The sequence below is a fragment of the Spodoptera frugiperda genome, chromosome 10 (genome assembly GCF_023101765.2).
Source record: "Spodoptera frugiperda isolate SF20-4 chromosome 10, AGI-APGP_CSIRO_Sfru_2.0, whole genome shotgun sequence".
Taxonomy (NCBI): domain Eukaryota; kingdom Metazoa; phylum Arthropoda; class Insecta; order Lepidoptera; family Noctuidae; genus Spodoptera; species Spodoptera frugiperda.
In genome coordinates, this window is record NC_064221.1 from 7,591,358 (window position 1) to 7,605,458 (window position 14,101).

The 14,101-nt window shown below is 34.6% G+C and overlaps 1 protein-coding gene and 1 long non-coding RNA gene across 2 annotated transcripts in view; one reads left to right on the forward strand and one right to left on the reverse strand.

Moving 5' to 3' along the window:
* The window catches only part of LOC118277606 (eyes absent homolog 2), a 57,130-nt gene that overhangs the window by 34,592 nt on the left and 8,437 nt on the right, over positions 1-14,101 (reverse strand). The window lies entirely within an intron of this gene.
* Positions 635-2,900, forward strand: LOC126911152 (uncharacterized). The gene is made up of 2 exons (XR_007705701.1): positions 635-885; positions 1,309-2,900. It is a non-coding gene; the product is annotated as an uncharacterized LOC126911152 (long non-coding RNA).

Below are 14,101 nucleotides of genomic sequence, written 5' to 3' on the forward strand. Positions count from 1 at the left end.
ATATTTACTTATCTTAATTTTTGAACCATATTATGAGTAGTGAGCCTATTTGCATATACCAAAAACTATTTTTCGTAATTACATATCGAAGTGCCTGTAGGAGCTTAATTTACGTCTAATTGAAGACTTTTTTTTCAATACTTGTATTGGCACGTAATCGACATTATTTTAAAACTGAAGATTACCAAATAAATCACCTATTTACAGAAATACTAAGCTCCAATTATAAGAAAAAGAACATCCAAGACTTAATAAAAAGCTTACATAATCGACAATTACATTTACCAATAATTATTACAACGAAAATTAAATCTCCGTTTTTAATCAAAAACACATAAATACATAAAATTAAACAGTTTAAATGCAGACCGAGTCGCGGGCGGTCATTAGCGTAAAGATAAAATATTGTAAAGGTAAGTGTGTCCTATCAACAGGGGGTTGAACAGTAGCGTAACCTCACTGCGTGAAACGAAACGCCAGGGTGGCCAACCTCACCATAAAATACTGAGAGGACTGGACACGTTCGGAATTTGAATTTGAATTTGAAAAGCTTCTGTTTAATTCCAGTAGTTTGTGTTTTGTTTTTTTTTATTGTGTTGCTTTGCTACAGTTAGATATGAACAAGGCATAGTTTTTGGCATGGATAAAAGAAAGAGACTGGATTGGCCTTGTGGGCGGGCCACGCGTGCCGAGGGTGCGAGCCGGCGTACTGCGCGCTGTCATAACGCTCAAATGTCCATACTTACCGGCTAGCAATCGCTGTCATGTTTTGACAGCGTACGTATCTCCGCAAAAATATTATATTATGCCGTCTTGCGCTATTATAACGTGTCGGAAAAGAAACCAGGTGTGTAGCATAGCACGAGAAGGAATTTCTTTTCACCGGTAAGTCCAAAAACATAAAAATACGTGTGATATTTGTAATTATAACATTAGTATTATGAAATTTATAGACAAAAACGATATAATCGCAAGCAGACTAATAGTAATACATTGCTTGCGATAGATGAGTACAATCTTGCACTACGTGAGCAATCGCGCAATGTATGACGTCCATTGCGAGAGTCGCGAGTACCGAAACAAAAGCTCATTTCCACAAAATCTATGACATCGATAGTGTTGGGCAAATTTGTAATCAATGTCGATTGTTACTATGATACAGTCTATTATAATCAATAGCACACTTTATAATTTAAATAACAAGTATTATTTATTACGACTAATTAGTAATATAGATTTTGAGTGAGTTTTATGTTTTTATTTTTTTATAGATTGTGACATATGATTTATTTTAATATTATGTTTTAGGTTTCCAACAGATCCAGGTGTAACAAAATTGTGGATTGACACAACTGGTAGAATTAATTATTTTTTTTCAAGTTCCACCACACAGATTAGAAACTGCGTATATTTTTATCTCCACCATATTTATACAGACATTGGTCTTAAAAACTAAGCTTATATAATAATTAATAGTATAATAAATTATGTAGCAAGTTACACGACCAGGTTTAAAACAATTGAAAAGACAAGTGGTGGGATTCAGGAACCCAAACCAGGAAAACCTGTACTATGGGCTCCTGGATTCCTACTAAATGTAGCATATTTCGTTCGCAACATTTCGATGTTGATAATTACATAATAACAAAGTCAGGGAAAAGAAACTTAAAATTAGGCGTTTATCCGCACAATATCGCAATGTGTAATTCAGTAAGTAAACTGATTTTATTTTAGAAAATTTTAAATTAGTCTCTTTAAATCAGTTTTTTTGTCTAAAAATGGCGATATTTAAAATATCATCTTTCGTAAATTTAAAAAATGAAATAATATAACCATGTTATTTCAATGTGTTCTGTACTTTATACAGATTATTGTAAATGTGAGAGCCCTGTAATTAGCTAAATTAGACTAGTAGAATGCATTTGTGTCAGCTTAGAGTTGTCATGCTCACTCAAAGGTCTCACTGGCGGTGGCACGGGCATTGGATCATTCGATTCCCTGCAACATGGTTGAGTTGGACGGTGCTGGTGTACGTGTCATGTTGGTGAACGAGCGCTGTCAACTGGGACTGGTCAGCTCCAGACTGTATTAATTTTGTTGTTCTTAAGGTTTTTTTTCTATCGCTTTGACTGAATATTAGTTTTACCGATTGTCCAAAGTGCAGAAATCCTTCATGGGATTTTGTGTTAAGTGTTACAATAAACTACCAACCACCATACTGAATCTGAACGAGAAAAAATTTAAATCTTGTATAAAGCGTGAACTGTGTAAACAGGCATATTATAAACTGTCAGATTATATTGAAGATAAAAATGTGTGGCAGCATGTTGGTCCGGCTCCACTGGACACTCGCTCACACTAGACAATGCTCTAATACGATCACTAGTTACACGTTAAATTAAAGTACTAATTTATTCCAATGTAGTCTAGGGATCCTGTGGCATCAAGCAGTTATTTATTTATTTTTTATTTGAAAAATTAAATTAAAGATTATTTTTTATTTGTATAGAAGCATTATTTCAAAATTGTAAGTGTACATATGTGGGCACTATGTTTGAAACAACCCGCTTTTTTAATTTATATTCTTTACAAATTGGTTTTATTGTCCCATAGTTTTGACGTCGTATTGTCGTTACATTGTTCCTACATATATATACAATAGCAATGTTATCAAGAATTGTCTTGTGAATCTAATTGAAAAAGATCGAACGAACAGATCTTCGATCTTCTCCATAGGAATCTACACTTTGGAACGAGCAAATAGCTTCACTAGAGGGCTGACCGACAGACAGACGTTATTAATATTATTATATTTGCTTTGACGTTCAAAAGTGCCTATGATTTATTTATTTTTTACTGATTTTTAACTTATTGAGTAATAAAATTGGTTTTAAAATTCAGTTATGTATTTTTTATTTATTTTACTTTTATTACTTGGTTTCTATTTCGCATGAATACAATTTCACAATATTCAACAATACTTGTAAAACAAAAACAAGATTACTTAAATTTTATCGATATCAACAATCGACCTTTGTCTCGCCCTAGCATACATGAGTTTTTATGCGTGTTAGAGTGTACGTCAAATGCAGTCATTGCGTTTGTGTGACAACCAATAGCAAATTCGAGATTTAAATGTGTGTTATTTATTTGTGGGGGTAATCCGCTCAGACATTGGTCTCTTGCTTGTAGTGAAATTAAAGGGTGGGAGAAACGGCGACACGCGTTCTGATACAAATCAGGAACTATTTCATTTCTACTCTCTTTATATGTTCTGTGGTTTTTGGTGTATCGATAGTAGGGAAGTCATCCATAGCAGACATACATAGCATGCATCCATAGCACGCATCTATAACACGCATCCATAGCAATCTATACATATACATAATGTATCTCTGATATTTTCTAAACGCACCTTTTTACATAATTTTCTATTTTCAGAAGAATTGGCTGTTCTTTAGGATAATATTAGTAAGGGAAATAAGTCTTGTAGCGATTAAAAAGCATCGTAAAAGTGGCCCTATAAGAAAGAAAAGGCGGAGGCTTTTAGCCTGTTTAGGTGACCGAAGGAGTAAGCCAAAAGCGAATCTATAATATGAGTACTAAGTACTGTATTACTTTGAAGTTTCTCCTAATAATGAATGTTATATTGAGTTATTTGACTGAATAATATGTAAGTACAGATTAATAATTATTAATGAGACCCTCCATTTAATTTTGACATACAATACAATTTATATAACCTGATTACTTAGGTACAATAATTAATTCAACTATTATCAAATCAATGGCAACAGATCTCAGTAGGACAGACATAAAAGCTATTCGAATATTAATGTTATTGATTTAATTGATTCTTAAATACGTTATAACAGTTCTAATAATCGTAATGTCCTACAATTTATGGACGCCGTGGCCAACCCACTCTCGTGGCCTTTGGCTTCTCACTACAGGGGGTAAACGCTTCCACGGAAACGTCAAACCAAGCCAGTACCTACTATCTTCTACTACATCTATTTATCCTTATTACGTAATACATAAAGTTGAATTTCCAGTAAACAAACTTACTAATTAATTTTGTAGAGATTTGCCAATCAAAATAAGAAGTTATGATTCTTAAACTCAGATTACTAAAGTCGAAATTGGAATGATGATAATTTTTCGAACAGCAATCACAATTTGGTAGTTGTCAATTACCTAAAAGAATTTTTGAATATGGAAAAAGAATATTTTTATTGGCGATTAAAATAGTTTTTATTATTGGGTTTATGGCCTAAGAAGAGGTTAATTGGAGGTAGACAATTCCTTCGCGCTATAAGCTCAGTGGGGTAGGCGACCGGCGACCGGTAGCTACAACTATAAATTAGATATATTATATTTGAGTAACTGGTAGAAAAATATTCAACTGTAAGAAAGCCTAAACCAGCCTAAGGTCCATTTCATAATGTCGTTCCTAATATAATAATCCCAGGGAGAGAATATCATCTCAAACGCAATAGAGGACCATGTAGGGAACGGTTTTTCTAAATACGCCATTATTTTCAGGGGAATGGGGGGATTTACTAGGAATCATGATTATGCGATATTGGCACAGGTTTAGTATTTATTAAAAAAATACATCTAGAATGCGCATTTTAGACTGGACGACTAGGTAAGTATCACATTTTTCTAGAACTGAGATCAAATCAAAACCAATCCATCAGCAATAAATAGGAACGTGCAACAAAAACTCTTGCAATCACTATTCGAATATTCAAACCGATACAGACTATAAAAATGTTTATGAATATTCATTAAATCGAATAAAACAGGCAAGAACACACTGACTGCCGTACTCTGTCAGTAGAGACAGTCGAATCGATTATGTGACGGTGTTTACGATCGAATTAAAATCAATTGCTTGTATCGCAACCATGGAATGGAGTCCCGTTTAGGCAGATTTAGTAAGATTAGAATCGATTTGCTCTAATCGAGAATCGGATGATTAAAAGTTTTATTTAAATAATAATGAAGTTAATTATTATGAGTAATTTTACATGTCTAGTTGTAATTGATTGTGTAAAGAGTTATAAGAGACTTATGGCCTTTTTCAGGGTTACATAGAGTGAGGAAACACCCAAACTAACCTCTCACCTTACCTATATCCTTAGTACGAGTTTACTTTACGTTTAAAGTAATCGAAACTATTGGTTGGTTTATTCGAGCCGGCCAATCAGAGCGCCGATCGAGCTCTCGTTTCGATTACTGTCAGGTGTCACTTAAAGGTTACTATACTAAATGAGAAAAGACTTTGTAATGGGCTGACGCTTTTTGCTATTGAAAAAGGATAGTCAATATCTTGTCTTGGGCAAGTCCCCCTTGACATTCGATCGACAGTAAAGACTTATAGTGCACAATCATGTGTGCAAATACAGGTGCACTCTGTTCCCTCACTCTCTTGATTCGACACGACCGGAATCTCAAATAACCAAGGGTATTATGACACGGGGGTGAAACACCGTTTCCAGATTCTGTACTAGGCTACCTCATGTTTCGAATTATTATTCATTTACGAATACCAAATAGTTATGGGATTTAATATGGGTTTTGGGTAGGACTATTGTGTCTATCTGTTTTACTGTTCTGAACTGTCGTTCGATCGTGGGAAACCTCCTCGGTTTTTCTGTCCTCATCTCAAAGTATTTCAAACTTTTGTTTGGTAACGTGGTAACACCCAGTTTATCGATCACTAGCACATATTATGAGAGGCGGAGGAGACGGTGCATGTCTCCGCCAAATCGAAACTCTATTATTTAACGCCTAATAACCTTTTTAAACTAAGAGTGCTTTTCTACCAGAGATGTGCTATACTACATTGCTGTAGATACGTTTAGCTTCCACCAAGCATATTCATTGGTACACATAGCTTAGTACTGGTGAAAACAGACTCAGTCAAACTATGTTTTTATATGGAGAGGTGCGCGCAATGGATGCGTGCTATGGTCAATACATCGCATACTCGAGCTGCGCATCTTCTTCACTGATGGGAAACGGTCACATAGTTACAAAGCTTAGCTATTACATCTTCGTAGCATAGCCATGTCATCTCTGGCTGAAAAATACCTTAGCAGGTGACAATCTTTAACCCCATTCGTGACATTAGTTTACCACAAAAAACAATAACAAACCACAAAACTATTTTAAAACGACATTTTTATACGAAAACAGACGTTATTGTTGTTCGAAACATGTAAACATAAATACAGCACATCGGTACACACACTATATGACACGACACTAACTGGTCTCAGATCGGGTCGCCAACCGGTCTCCCGATAAAATCGACGAGTCGAATATTAGGCATAAATTAATCGATTATAATCGGTAACATCGAGAAAGGGATTTTTAGTAATTTGGAATAACGATTGTAGGTGCTGTTTGTTTTTGTATTGGCGTTGGTATGCGAATTATTTTTAAGGAATGTGAAATTTATTTTAACAGTTAATAAACGCTCTGTACGGACTTTCTTCGTCACTCATTATGATTTTTAAAGAAGAGGCTGAATAGGAAGGTTAGACTATGGCAGTATAAATGTGGAGACTTTGAAGAGTAATAAGACTGAAAAGAGAGTCTTTGATGAAATAAAATAACGGTTCTTTACACTAGAGACCAGGGACACTGAAAAAGACGTATCGTGTGAAACCTAAGTAAGGTATGAGCGAGTACAGTGAAAGAAAGTTTGAATAGAAAAATGCGCGGATAGACAAACAATAATTCTACCAATCGTAAGTAATTTAGCTGGGCTCTTACGCAAGCAAAACAAGACACCTTCTTCAGAATGTGTCAAAATCGTGTAATACATATTTTATTTCGTTAAAACACGCAACTTACAATCCTATTTGTTTTCCAAAAATATAAATACCTAAGTACAGTAAAGTAGGTACCTACGTTCATCAATTCTCATTTAATCCGTGTTGCCAGTTGCCAATAATAATCATTATTCAACAAATATTATTATTGGCAGCACTGCTTTCGAAAAATAAATGGGAATTGGGATAATTTACATAAGTACCGAATTATTGTAAGTTTTGAGGTGAATTCACTAATTGAACGGTACAAGGATACGCCTTGTTATTTTTTATTATCAATTTATTTCAGTTTTTGTAGTTCATTAAATAATTAATTGAAGGATATGTTGCTCAAAGTACAAAAGGTATCGAGAGATGTGCTGCGAGGATGTAATAGCTAAGCTGTGAAACTACGAATATAGGACCGTTTTCTATGAAGATGTGCCGTCGCAAAGTAGCTGCACAAGGAAGATGCGCAGCTTGAGTATGCGATGTATCGATAGTAGAGAAATCATCCATACCGTTTATCCATAGTATGCATCTTCTTAGTTGAACCCGTTTCCACCAGTACTAAGCTATGTGTACCAAGGAATAAGATCGGTGGAAGCCAAACGCATCCAAAGCAACGTAACATAGCATGTTTCTAGTAAAAAAGTACGTTAACAAACAGTTAATTTTATAAAAATGAGTCACGCTGTAATTGAATTCAATACTAATAAATTTATGGTTAGATTTTAGTACCATTGCCCACGGACAATGGTACTAAAACTTCAGCAGTCCAAAGAGACTTTTCTGTAATCGTAAACCTTATCATTACTGCAGTTTGCATCACAAACAATTAGTTGGGCAGTAGGCACATTCTTCATTCAAAGACGCTGAATAAGCTCCTTCAGTTATTCTGCTACCCTGGTATTTTAAAGACTGATAAGCTTTAGGGAATGATAGCTATATGTTTACTCCAGTTAAGCGCCACTGTAGAGAATTGTCTGAGAACTGCAATTTTTATAGTAAAACTAAAGCTTAAGGGCTCTCCGGTGTAATTTTTTTAAACCAGTTGTAGTTCAGCATGAGAATTTATTTACTTATTTATTCTTGTAAAATAATATGATACACTACCTATTGAAAATTCGAACGCGACATAAGTTTCTCGTCTAAAATTCGCACGCCTTTTTTACTATTCTGCTACACCTAATATGCTGTCATCAAAACATTTAAAGTCAAGACACGTTTTGAACTCAATAAGGAAGCTTCAGTTACCTGTCAATATATTTATTATACCTACCTATGTTTTCCCACGGATCAACAAGTTTAGCCTATGACATAAATATTCAATTAGCCTGTCATGAGCCTAAATTAAGTTTCAAAAAGCGTCTTAAAAATCAATTACAAGGTCAATCTCACGGATATATTATTATATTAATCAATATTTTAAATTATAAATGACAATAATCAAATTGCAACTAGCGTGCGAATCGTCTAACATAATTTTAAGATGGCCGACTTTTTGATTTGATAATTTGATACCTCGTGTGAATTGATTTTTAAATATCCAATCTGCGGTCACATTTATTGGTTTAAAACACACGCTTGGTAGCATAGATATGGTCAATTGTGGTCAATTTTCCAGTCAAATTGACCAGTGATCGGCTACTGATATGAATGTCAAAGTCAGGTACCAAGGTCACATGAGAACGAAGAGGTTTATTTGCTTAGTCAGCGTCTTTGGTTACGTCTTTGCTGAATGGGTAGTATTGAACACTTTGTTGTTATTATTTGTTAGTATTTGACCTAAAATTTAAGTGTGTTATTTAACCAAAAATGTTTAACCTAACTAACCTAAACTAATTTAAGTCTATGGCGTACTAGCATTGGTACACATAGCTTAGCACTGGTGGAAACGGACTCAGCGAAGCTATGTTTTTATATAGAAAGATGAGTGCTATGGATGGCTTCAGTCAGTGCGAATACGTCTTCGTCTTCTGACGACGACATGGTGAATGGATTACGTAAAATGGGAAAGAAGAATAGCTGGCTGCGCGTCGAATCTACGCTGAGACTCTGATGCCCGAATACTCAAACGCTACTCAATTTTGACGCTCTCAAATGTAGTTCTGTCACTATCAATTCTTTATAAAATGACAGAGATAGCACGATATTTAAGTACAACTTTAAATTGAGTAGCGTTTGAGTATTCGATCGTGAGTCCTATCCTCGCCTGTGCTGCGACGCCGCATCGCCGCCGCTGGCGCAACGTCGACTTACCAGTGAGCGACGCGCCATAAGCAGCCATAAGCCATTGGGTCGGTTTCTATTATCACAGCAATATGACTAAGAAAAACTCTAATAATACTTCATATTCTTCTCATTAAACACTCCTATCTAGAAAAATGTAGGCACTTATTTCATTTTGAATTAGATCATTATATAAAGATAATTTATTTTCATTTCTCATGAGGTCAATAAAATTAGTATCCATTCACATTTTATGTCTTTTTTATAGTTTATCAAACTAATTCATGGTATGTTAATACTGTGCATATTTTAGTGAAGCTAATTTACTTATATTTTTATTTTATTCTATGCGATTTGGGATACAACTCGGATTTGGATTTCGGTAAACGCATAAAAATATTCTTTCAATGAAAAATTGCATTGACTTTAGAGAATTTAATCGGTTTTAAGTTCCATTACCGACTTATTCGATTATTTTTCACTTATTTAATGTTGTATTCTTTAATATGTCATTGTAATGTTTTAATGTCGCTACGCCTGTCTACGTTGCAGTGCTACGCGCTACGAATATTTTGCTACGAAATTTTTTGTATCATGTTTGACTAAATACTGAAACTTTACTTACTATTTTTAATATCAATTTGAACTGTAAGTATTCATATGTATAGTCACTCCTATCTCCTATTAGGGTAGGCAGAGCCAACACATTCTGCTTTATTCTCAACATTGTAAAGTAGTATCTAATAGTACTTAAAGAAGGTACCTAATCTTCATGGAAACTAGATTTGTATCTTTATCTCATCCTCCGAATCTTAAATAATTAAAAAGAAAACTTTCTCATTTATTCATTCAGACTATCTTTCAAGTTCAGTGCATATATTTTGACATACGAAGATATCCATAAAATATTCTCCGTTCTTCAACAATGAAAGCATTAAATATTGGAATTCTCCAGCTATACAATGTAAGCACTATGTGCCTAAACAAAATAGAAGCCAAAAATACATCGTATATTGGCAGCGAACACAAAAATTTGAAACGAATCAACAGGAATCTCTCTTTCCTATTCTATCTTCGTATCTCCACTTAAATTCCCTAACATTTGACAGCTGGTTCATCTTTCTGTCTCGGTCGGTCGCCCCGCCCCTCGAACACGCCCCTTCCGTACCAGAATGGGTATATTCTGGTATTGGGACAATAGAATTTGGGTAGACAGATCGTCCCATAGTCCCGTACAGTTTGCTTTTAATTTTAGGGTAAGCAGGATGCTCCTATTGTGTTGATGGTAATATTTGTAATGGTACCGGATATTTCATACGTATCTTGATTTGATGTATGTTGTAATTTTGCAGATATTTTTTTAAGATAAAACGAACACATATGTGTTTTTTTTTTTTTTTTAAAAAAGAAAGAACAGCTTATATTAAGTACTTCAGCAAGATCAGATAATTTTTATGATGTCTACGTAATCTTTGAAATTACCTAAAAATTTAACATCTTGATCAGATTGTATACAAAATGTTCTGACAAATGCCCATAAAGTTACTAAAATTAAAATTCAATATTAGTCATACATGAATTTGCCATCCAAGTTACTAGGGCAGCATGAACATTAAAGAGATCAACCAACCACGCAAGTACGAAACAGGCATGGCGCCAGCAATGTTCCACAATAATTTCTGACATTTGAAACCGTAACAATAGAGCTAAATCTTATAAGGAGTCGATTGATTTATCGATATACGATATTCTGTATCGATTTGTACTGTAATAGTGTTGGTATGTCATTCAACTCGGACTATGGACGGAGTCTCCCAAAATGGTGGGATATTTACTAGGTGTAGTGGGTGGTTGGACTACGGATGAAATTGACATAATTTTCATTCATGAAAATTATTATAAGAAGGCCTTTTCTGATGTCATTGTAGAATATACATTTCTACTCGTAACTAAATAAATACTCTTTCCATAATATGATGGGCCGATTATGGGACTACATATTGAATAAAGACAGAACAGCATCGGTCTCTGATAAACCTTTTGTATTCGTTGGACATTATGGCAAAGCCTCTTATGTATTAGGGGTTCATAGTCCAGCAGTAGTTCAATGCCATTAGTGGAAACTGAAAGAAGAACGATTACTGTCTTTAAAATTACCAAATTGGGTAAAGGATAACTTATGTTGTCCGTATACCTCTTTAGTTTAATACTGATCGCTTAGTAAATTGTTCTTCAAGAATTCAAAAGCAGTAGAATTTATATTAAAAATCCACAGTATGTAACTGCTTTTTACAATAAATTCTTTGCAACAATGTTACTATCTACACCTCAATCTACTATTTGTTTTCCAATTGAAATTCTACTTTGCGACTGTGGTGACTCGTTCTACAATAATTTAAGAGAGAAGCCTGAACACTTAGATTATGCAAAATGTTGAAAATTATCGCTCTGTACTGGATTATTGGTTGACTCTATTTAAAGTATGTTGCCCATAGTTCCTGACTATTTTATTCAACATTTCTGTATTGTAGTTTCACCCACGCTTTCTTTATTTTCCGTGTGTGATGATAAATTAAAAGTTAGAACAAGAATGCTATACTTAAGAGCAATTTGCTCCGGAGTGATTCCATTTTGTGTTCATTTCAAGTTACTTCGAATGGAAAAAGATACTTTGATAAATACTTCCACGCTTCCCACTCTAGCTAAATCGTTTTACAACAATACATTCTTCCCATTTTGTACCAAGCATGCAGTCTCGTTTGTTAAATTGTATTCAAAGAATTCAAATATTGTTTTATAAGCCTCACTGATTGTCCCCTGCTTACCTCGCAAGTCGACTCGTAAAGAACTTGTTTACATTTTTGTTTTTTGCAGACTCGTTGCACCACCTCAGGCACAAAGTACTAGGCGATCACAACCTGCTAGGCATTGCGCGAAATGTTTACATTACAGAGCCCATATCAAGCAAGACACCTAACGCTCACAGGTTATGCTCGCCTGGTGGTCGCAAACCAATCGTGATGATGTCACTATTTTGCAACGAGGTGAATAAATACCTAGTAAGATTTGTGGGGTTTGACTCATTAAGTTATGGCGGTTCTCTATGATACGTGATCCTAAGACGTAATGTTTTTGGATAGTATTACATACCTACTATGATATGTAGGTCTACGTGACATGTTTTGTTTACAGAAAAAATGTTTGGACCGTTGACAAAATTCTGATTGATATTACACTAGTACAACTCGTGATTTCTATTTGACTATTACAAATTACATCATTAGAATATTTCGTGAGAGTAATTGTTTAAGAATTGATATCTTGCAAGAATTAAACTACACATACAATGGGTGGCATAAATTGTTTACCGATGGGTCTAAGAGCTCTCAGATTGGTGCCGCCTTTTATGATGCTACCACTAAAACTAGTGGATGCTTTAAACTTGTCTCTAATGTTTCTATAATGACAGCGGAGTTGTATGCTATTTCTGAAGCATTGTCTTACGTTGCTGCATTTCAACACGTTAATATAGTTATATTCACCGATAGCAAGAGCGCACTCCAGCATTTGGCTCGATGCGCCTCTGGTCAGAGAGGTGTATCGATAGCCTTTGCTGTTTTACGTAAAATCCATACAATTCTGTTGAATAATATTAACTTAGTATTACAATGGATTCCGTCACACATTGGTCTGAAGGGAAACGAGGAGGCTGACAGACTAGCTAAGATAGCAGCAACTTCAGGCATAGAAGTTTATATTTTACCAGTTTTTTCAGAAATTTTACCCAAATTCAAAAATTATTGCTATAATGAATGGAAAGAAATGTTTAAATCTAAAGACAAAGGGCTATGGTACAAAACCATCCAATCTGAGCCTCCTCGGGTCCCATGGTTTAGTGATTTTAAAGTTAGTCGCAGAATGTTGGTAACTTCGTTCAGAATTCGTTCCGGACACATGCCGCTTAGAGCCTTTGCATATCTGATGAAGAAGGTGGAATCTCCTTACTGTCTAGTCTGTGATAACAAAGTAGAAGATGTTTATCACCTCTTGACGGAGTGTGTCAGGAATGAGTCTGAAAGAAGTGCGTTGTGTAGTAAACTCAACATAAATAAATTAGATGTAGGTATATTTAATTTTATGTTAACAAAACCAATGTCGCCAGAGGCTGCATTGGTATATTCACTGATTAATTTGTAAGTTTACTTTATTAGATTAGTTTATGATGGAACTAGCGTAACTTATTGTTAAAAGTTCCAAAACAAATAAAGAGAAAAAAAAAAGAATATTTCGTGAATTGGTTAACCCTAACAAATTGCTGCCAAAACGTCTGCGTGGGACGAATTTTGAAGTGGTTTGGTCCTGAATTAATAATGTTTAGAACAATCGCATTCTTCAATTATTCTGAATCACAGCTATTGCGTGATTTTCAACCTCCCACGTGAAGCTGTATTGTGATTTGTGATTGCATTAAATCAAGTCAATTTAGATCTTTGTTGTGTACTCAATCGTTTGAGCATTCCAATGTTTACTGCCACAAACGCTTACAACTGACAATAAAACTATCATCAAACGGTATTACTAAAATATTTTGAATACAACTAGCTAATTTTATACAAATCCAAATCTAATCCAAGCTTGCTTATAAAATAGATCAAGATATGAATAAAAGGCATGTGTACAAAAAAGTTTCCGTGCTATGAATCAGATGCGACGATAACTAGCCATGTTGAAAGGGACCCAGATCGTTATCACTGTTGAAGAGTCGACCTCTTACACATTTTTGGGAGCCTAGTACATTGTATGAATTTATAATTTGTCCAGATGAATGTATGAGAGGACAAATGGATGATGAAAAAAATGAAACATAGTTCTCGTATGATGATTTGAAGGGATCATAAATATTAGTCGCGGAGAAATTTATATCATTTTGATATTATGAGAAACTGAATAGAATTTTAATTTGATAAACTGAAAGCCAGTACGTAACATTCTGCTGTAAACAGTGGATATAATTTTATCAACAATTATGTACTTCATTATAA